We start from the raw sequence: 8,893 nt of genomic DNA, 5'->3' as shown, positions 1-8,893 counted from the left end.
AGAGTGCAATTGACTTATTGACTTATTGACTTATTGACTGTATGTCCACCAGAGCTGTTGCCAGAGAATTGAAGGTTAATTTCTCTACCATAAGCCGAGGCGGCTTTAGAGAATTTGGCAGTACGTCCAACTGGCCTCACAACCGCAGACCACATGTAAGGCAGTATGTGGATGAGCGATTTGCTGATGTCAACGTTGTGAATAGAGAACCCCACTGCCACCATGGGGCAATGGTATGGGCAGGCATAAGCCACGGACAGGGAACACAATGGCATTGTATCAATGACAATTTGAATGCACAGGGATACTGTGACGAGACCCTGAGGACAATTGTCGTGCCATTCATCCGCAGCCATCACCTCATGTTTCAGCATGATAATCCACGGCCTGCAAGGATCTGTACAGAAATCCTGAAAGCTGAAAATGTCCCAGTTCTTCAATGGCCTGCATACTCACCAGACATGTCAGAAAAAATAAATTAAGCATAATGATTACGGCTCTAGATTGCAGGAAAAATCGGTTTGTAGCTAAGCAGGCCAGGGGTGTCGTAAACTTTCCCTTCAAGCCTAGGGCCCTGTCCACTGATTAGTTGCTAGGGGTCATGGCCGCCAGGGGCCTTATCACACCATGGGTTCAGCAAATCACAGGCAGTCAGCTTGTGTCACAGATCCCCAACTCCTGCCTCCCCCTCCCAGTCTCCCTCAAGCAGAGACAGAGATCAACATCTCTGTCTCTGCCCATCAACTGGACTCGTGGTATAGTGTGTGTGCACAAAGTGAGTGTGTAAAATGTGTATCCTTCTTGCTTGTTGTTCTTTATAGTTACTACTATTGCCTATTGTAAGTTACTTCTCTGTGTTTACTGTGTTGTATAATACTCTGCAGGTAGCTATGCCACTTATACAGTCCTTCCTTTGTTAATAGTGTTGTTACTCTATTTGTGCTATCAGTTATTGTGTATATTCATCACCCCTGTTTTCTGTCCATTACTGAACCACTACCATTACACTACCTTTCCATGTCCATTTCATTACTGTGTGTCAATAATGTATCCTTGTATGTAACTCTGAGGTTGCCTTCTTACCGGAGGAGGTGCTAGCGCAACCTGGTCTCAGAGCATTTCGTATTATTCTGTATGCATCTCAGAGACACCCCATTCAGTATGAAATGTTATATTATGTATGGTATGTATTAATTTGTGAATGTCCATCACCTATTTTTTATAATATGTTACGAATTACAATTCATATTATACTGTATGTTACGAATATTCAAAACATATGATAAGAATTCTAGCTAGTTGGCTAACATTAGTTAGGTTAGGGTGGGGTGTTGGGTTAAAGTTAGGGTTAAGTTTAGGAGTTAGGTTACAGGGTTAAGGTTAGGGTTAGGGGAAGGATTAGCTAAAAGGGTTAACCTCTCTGGGGTAGGTGGGAAGCTAGCAAAATGCATTTAGAAATCCATGTTATTCAATTATTGCACCCACACTGCTCGTGCGCGCCAACGAGCGTCTGCGATGCCAAGGGCTAAAATAGAACTCCTTTCTAATTCTGACGCAGATAGCGCTGAAAGTCCTGCCTCTCCCATCTCCTCATTGGTTAATAGAAGCAAGTACCCACGTGCCATCTCCTCATTGGTTATACCCACGTGGTTGATTGAAAGACTAAATGTTTTGACGGTGTCGTGGTAAAAGTGTTGATGCCAATCACCATATAAGTTGAAAGCCTGGAAGGAGGAGAGATGACTAGAAATGATTCGGTTGGCAGTTTTATGTGTGGATTAATTGTCGGAGTAGAAGACCTTGTGCATTTCAGGTAAAATAACAACTCAATGTTTATATCCCAGGACAAATTAGCTAGCAACAGCAAGCTAGCTAAATAGGACAAATGAGCTAGCAAGTGCAAGCTAACTAGCTAAATTGCCATACATGTTTAATGCTTATCGACCTGTCCCCAAATTAATGTCATTGGTTCAAAGTTTGTGTTGATATTTTAACCTGCGTGTCGTGATCACGTTTGGTGTAGGGGGACAAAATAAATGTATGCATGATGGCGCACGCGCACAGCCGGTTTGGGTTCCGTGTTAGGTTGGAGTCATTAAAACTCGTTTTTCAACAACCACACATTTCTTGTCAAAAAACTATAGTTTTGGCAAGTCGGTAAGGACATCTACTTTGTGCATAACACAAGTAATTTTTCAAGCAATTGTTTCCAGACTATTTCACTTATAATTCACTGTATCACAATTCCAGTGGGTCAGAAGTTAACATGCACTAAGTTGATTGTGCCTTTAAACAGCTTGGAAAATTCCAGAAAATTATGTCATGGCTATAGAAGCTTCTGATAGTCTAATTGACATCATTTGAGTCAATTGGAGGTGTACCTGTGGATGTATTTCAAGGCCTACCTTCAAACTCAGTGCCTCTTTGCTTGACGTCATGGGAAAATGAAAAGAAATCAGCCAAGACCTCAGAGAAAAGAAATTGTAGACCTCCACAAGTCTGGAGCAATTTCATCTGCACAAACAATAGTACGCAAGTATAAACACAATGGGACCACGCAGCCATCATACCGCTCAGGAAGGAGACGTGATCTGTCACCTAGAGATGAACATACTTTGGTGCGAAAAGTGCAAATCAATCCCAGAACAACAGCAAAGGACCTTGTGAAGATGCTGAAGGAAACAGGTACAAAATAATCTATATCCACAGTAAAACGGGTACAAAACTGCCATTAAAAAAGCCAGACTACGGTTTGCAACTGTAGATGGGGACAAAGATTGTACTTTTTGGAGAAATGTCCTCTGGTCTGATGAAACAAAAATAGATATCTTTGGCCATAATGACCATTGTTATGTTTAGAGGAAAAAGGGGAAGGCTTGCAAGCCAAAGAACATCATCCCAACTGTGAAGCACGGGGGTGGCAGCATCATGTTGTGGGGGTGGTTTGCTGCAGGAGGGACTAGTGCACTTCACAAAATAGATGGCTTCATGAGGAGGGAAAATTATGTGGATATATTGAAGGAACATCTCAAGACATCAGTCAGGAAGTTAAAGCTTGGTTGCAAATGGTTCTTCCAAATGGACAATGATCCCAAGCATACTTCCAAAATTGTGGCAAAATGGCTTAAGGACAACAAAGTCAAGGTATTGGAGTGGCCATCACAAAGCCCTGACCTCAATCCTATAGAAAATTTGTGGGCAGAACTGAAAAAGCATGTGCGAGCAAGGAGGCCTACAAACCTGACTCAGTTACAGCTCTGTCAGGGGGAACGGGCCAAAATTCATCCAACTTATTGTGGGAAGCTTGTGGAAGGCTACCCAAAACGTTTGACCCAAGTTAAACAATTTAAAGGCAATGCTACCAAATACTAATTGAGTGTATGTAAACTTCTGACCCACTGGGAATGTGATGAAAGAAATAAAATCTGAAATAAATCATTCTCTCTACTATTATTCTGACATTTCACATTCTTAAAATAAAGTGGTGATCCTAACTGACCTAAGACAGGGAATTTTTACTAGGATTAAATGTCAGGAATTATGAAAAACTGAGTATAAACTCTCTGGGGTATGTGGGACGCAAGCGTCCCACCTGCGGGATACACTATTCAACAGCCAGTGAAATAGCAGGGCGCCAAATTCAAAACAACAAAAATCTCATAATTCAAATTTCTGAAACATACAACTATTATATACCATTTTAAAGATACACTTCTCGTTAATCCAACCACATTGTCCGACTTAAAAAAGGCTTTACGGTGAAAGCATAACATTAGATTATGTTAGGACAGCGCCTAGACAAGAAAAATCACACAGCCATTTTCCAAGCAAGGAGAGGCGTCACAAAAACCAGAAATACAGCTAAAATGAATCACTAACCTTTGATGATCTTCATCAGATGGCACTCATAGGACTTCATGTTACACAAAACATGTATGTTTTGCTCAATAAAGATCATATTTATATCCAAAAACCCCATTTTACATTGGCGTGTAATGTTCAGAAATGTTTTTCATCTTTATGTCCAAATACCTCCATTTTGTTCTCACGTTCAGTCGAGTAATCCAAATCCACTGTGCTCGCGCAGTGAGTTCAGACGAAAAGTCAAAAAAGTTATATTACAGTTCGGAGAAACATGTCAAACGATGTATAGAATCAATCTTTAGGATGTTTTTATCATAAATCTTCCATAATATTCCAACCGGACGATTCCTTTGTCTTCAGAAATGAAAAGGAACACAGCTAACTCTCACGTGGGTGCGCGCGATTGAGCTCATGTCATTTTCTCAGTCATCTGATTCCAATGGCTCTTATTCTCTCCCCATTCACAGTAGAAGCATGAAACAACGTTCTAAAGACTGTTGACATCTAGTGGAAGCCTTAGGAAGTGCAAAATGACCCCATTGACACTGTATACTGGATAGGGAATCACTTGAAAATCTACAAACCTCAGATTTCCACACTTCCTGGTTGGATTTCTTCTCAGGTTTTTGCCTGCCATATGAGTTCTGTTAAACTCACAGACATCATTCAAACAGTTTTAGAAACTTCAGAGTGTTTTCTATCCAAATCTACTAATAATATGTATATCCTACCTTCTGGGCCTGAGAAGGCAGTTTACTACGGGCACGCTTTTCATCCGGACGTCAAAATACTGCCCCCTACCCCGATGAAGTTAAGGTTAGTGTTAGGGGAAGGGTTAGCTAACATGCTAAGTAGTTGCAAAATTAGCTAAAATGTAGTAAGTAGCTAAAAAGTTGCTAGTTAGTTAAAATTCTCAAGTTGGCCATGATGAGATTCGAACTCGCAACCTTTGGGTTGCTAGACATTCATGTTATATGCCAACCCATCCACCCTGACGAACCACCCTTCTTTCATTTTTGTCTTAAGTAACTATCTGTCTTATATAAACATACCAAACGTAACATAAAATACAAAATCGTAGTGTCTCGGTCCCCAGATTTACATTTACTATGTTACGTCTAGTCTATGAGACCAGGCTGGAGTCTGGAGTCCAAATGGAGTCTCTCTTTCACTCTTAGGTGTGGTGCTGGCTCTGGATGCATGTGCCTACGGGCTACTGGGCCTTGTCATCCTGCTGATCAAGAGGAAGCTCCAGAGAGACCAGGAGTCAGCTGAGGGGGGGGAGCTTAAAAAACACCCAGCCATGGGGCTTTGTAAGCAGGGTAAAACAGACTTGGTGAGTTTGGATGCAGCTGCACTCTGTTTAGAACTTAAGAACTACTCAAGATTCCAACGAGATGCTCCATCTAAGAGGACCCTGCTGGAGAGTTCCATGGTCGTCTCCATAGTGATTGGGTCGCGGTGGTTCCTGTGGTGCGTTCCGAGTTCTCCGACCCAGCTCTATCCATTTTCTATAGGGGCATCTCAAATGACAGTTGTCGAGTGCAGCACTACTTTTAACAATAACCATCTGCTAGGTTAAAGGTTATTTGTCTCAACAACTGTTGTTTTAAGGAGTTGGTGTTGTTGTTTTCCTGTATTGGCATTATTATTGTGATGACGATTATAACTATTACTGTAATGAATATTAGTCACCACTTGGTAATAGCACAGAGCTGATGTGGTCATGTCTGTCAAGCTATTTTATCAAAAAGAGCCTCACACACCTTTATTTCGCCAAAGACTAATTGTTACATGAGACATTCAGAATTTGCCTGGTGTCCTTTTTCATGTTTGCAAGCCTGTCTCTTTCCTCAGTTCTTGTTTCAAGAACTAAGTATGAACGCCATACTGTTAGCTCATCACAACTTTTGATAGACTCATGATACACTACAAGCATTTTCTGTCTTTGCTCTGTCATCGTTGTCTCTCCACCTCCCACTCGTTCACACCCCAGACTCCTTCATCACCATTTTCTTTCCTTATCCAATCTCCTTAACCCACCCTTTCGCTGTCTCTCAATTCACCAGATCGTCAGTAACACTCAATAGTCTCATTTTAATCTATGAGGCATAAGAAACATCTCACTATAACCATGATGTATTATCTTATAATAAAACATACAGTGCCTGCCAAAAGTTAAAAGGGTTTTTCTTTATTTTTACTATTTTCTACATTGTCGAATAATAGTGAAGACATCAAAATGATGAAATAACACATATGGAATCATGTAGTAACCAAAAAAGTTTTAAACAAATCCAAATATATTTTAGATTCTTCAAAGTAGCCACCCTTTGCCTTGATGATAGCTTTGAACGCTCTTGGCATAAATAAAAACCCTGGAATGAGTAGGTGTGTCCAAACACTGGTACTGTATGTAATGTAAAATTGTCTGAGAGAGAAATCAAATTATCTCATGCAACTTTAGAATTATATGAATTTAAGTATATCATGGTAGAACTCTGACATTTTTGCGTCAAACGCTTCCATAAATGGGGTGAGTGTGTCTTGAGGACCACTTGGGAGACTGGGGAAGAATCCTGCATCCAGCAGGCCTAGCTAAACCACAGGTGGGTGTCAGTCACGTCTCCCCTAATTCAGGCCTGTGGGTAAAACTCTACACTTAACTACTGTAGGAGCCTTTCTCTGTAAGTCTCTGTCTGCAGGCCCCCTACGGGGCCTGTCGGCAGTGGTGTAGGCAGAGTCTCTAAGGAGGGGACTCTAGGTAATCAGGGTGTATCTGAGCACAAACGACCTCAGAGCCAGTCATGCTAGCAACTTCCATGGAGTTTGACTTGAACTATACTGAAGAAAAATATAAACGCGACGTTCAATAATTTCAATGGATTTACTGAGTTACAGTTCATATAAGGAAATCAGTCAATTAAATGAATTCAATAGGCCCTAATCTATGGATTTCACATGTCTGGGCAGGGGTGCAGCCACGGGTGGGCCTGGGAGGGCATAGGCGCACACACTGGGGAGCCAGGCCTAGCCAATCGAATTAGTTTATCCCCACAAAAGGACTTTATTACAGACAGAAATACTCCTCAGTTTCATCAGCTGTCCGGGTGGCTGGTCTCAGACGACCCTGCTGGCGAAGAAGCCGGATGTGGAGGTCCTCGGCTGGAGTGGTTACACGTGGTCTCCGGTTGTGAGGCCGGTTGGACGTACTGTCAAATTCTTTAAAATGACGTTGTAGGAGGTTTATGTTAGAGAAATTAACATTAAATTCTCTGGCAACAGCTCTGGTAGACATTCCTGCAGTCAGCATGCCAATTGCACATTCCCTCAAAACAGAGGCATCTGTGGCATTGTGTTGTGTGACAAAACTGCATATTTTAGAGTGGCTTTTTTTGTCTCCAGCACAAGGTGCACCTGTGTAATGATCATGCTGTTTAATCATCTTCTTGATATGCCACACCTGTCAGGTGGATGGATAATCTTGGCAAAGGAGAAATGCTAACAAGGATGTAAACAAATTTCTGCATAAAACATGAGAGAAATTCGCTTTTTGTGCGTATGGAAAACTTCTGGGATCTTTCAATTCAGCTCATGCAACATGTGACCAACACTTCATATGTTGTGTTTACATTTTTGTTCAGTATAGTTACTGTGGAATTCCCTTTTTCCTACTACCTTCCTTTCACCTCTTGTCACGAGATGAGTGGGTTGTCCTCTAGAGGACCCCTTCGAGATAAAATTCCGTTAACGGGATTGGTTGGACAACAACCAGTGAGATAGCACGGCGCGAAATGTAAAAAAAAAAATCTCAAAATTAAAATTCAAGTATTATACGGCATTTTAAAGATACTCTACTCGTTAATCCAATCACATTGTCCGATTTCAAAAAGGCTTTACGGTGAAAGCAAAACATTAGATTGTTTTAGCATAGCACATTAGCAAAAAAAAAAGCTATTTTCCAAGCACGGATAGCCGTCACAAAACCAGATATACAGCTAAAATTAAGCACTAACCTTTGACAATCTTCATCAGATGACACTCATAGGACATCATGTTAGACAATACATGCATTTTTTGATCAAGTTCATATTTATATCCAAAAACCCAATTTTTACATTGGCACGTGACGTTCAGATAATGTTTTCTCCCCATAACTATCGGTGAATAGGCATATACATTTACAGAAGAACTCATAAACGTTGACAAAATTTATAACAATTATTTCAAGAATTAGAGATAATCTACTCCTTTATGCAACCACTTTGTTATACTCACAGACACCATTCAAACAGTTTTAGAAACTTCAGAGTATGTTCTATCCAAATATACTAACAATATGCATATTCTATTTTCTGGGCCAGAGTAGTAACCTGTTTAAATTGGGTACGTTTTTCATCAGGCCGTGAAAATACTGCCCCCTAGCCCCAACAGGAGCGTGTGGACTAGGTACTGGAGACTAGGTAGTGGGATGGAGGAGAAGTGGGTGACATGATGAGTTATTGATAGTGCATACTAATTCCTAAAGAAATCTCCAAACACTCACCAGTAACTACATTTGAAAATGAACTGGGGGTGAAACCTAGTTCCTGAACCCACCCCTGAGCAAGGCAGTTAACCCCGGAGACGTGGATGTCGATTAAGGCAGCCCCACGCATCTCTCTGATTCAGAGGGGTTGGGTTAAATGTGGAAGACACATTTCAGTTGAATGCATTCAGTTGTACAACTGACTAGGTATCCCCTTTCCCTTTCCCATTATCCACAATATTGTAGATGTTATCTCCTTATCTGCAATATTAAAGTTGTTATCCCATCAGTTTGCCAAGAGGTTACCTCCATTATATAAGACACCTAAAAACACAAAGTCTAACTTTGTGCCCAAAGAACTTAATTCAATACTTTGATGTAAAATGAATGTGCGGTTCCCGCCCCAGCTGTGTTGTCTCCCCGAGTGTGAGTTTACCAGGCCAGACCAATCACAGCCTCCAATGACGCTGATGATGAGAATGACGAATATGATGACGTGTG

The sequence above is a fragment of the Salmo trutta genome, chromosome 40 (genome assembly GCF_901001165.1).
Source record: "Salmo trutta chromosome 40, fSalTru1.1, whole genome shotgun sequence".
Taxonomy (NCBI): Eukaryota; Metazoa; Chordata; class Actinopteri; order Salmoniformes; family Salmonidae; genus Salmo; species Salmo trutta.
The sequence above is the reverse complement of the archived record's forward strand: the minus strand, read 5'-3'. Positions refer to the sequence as shown.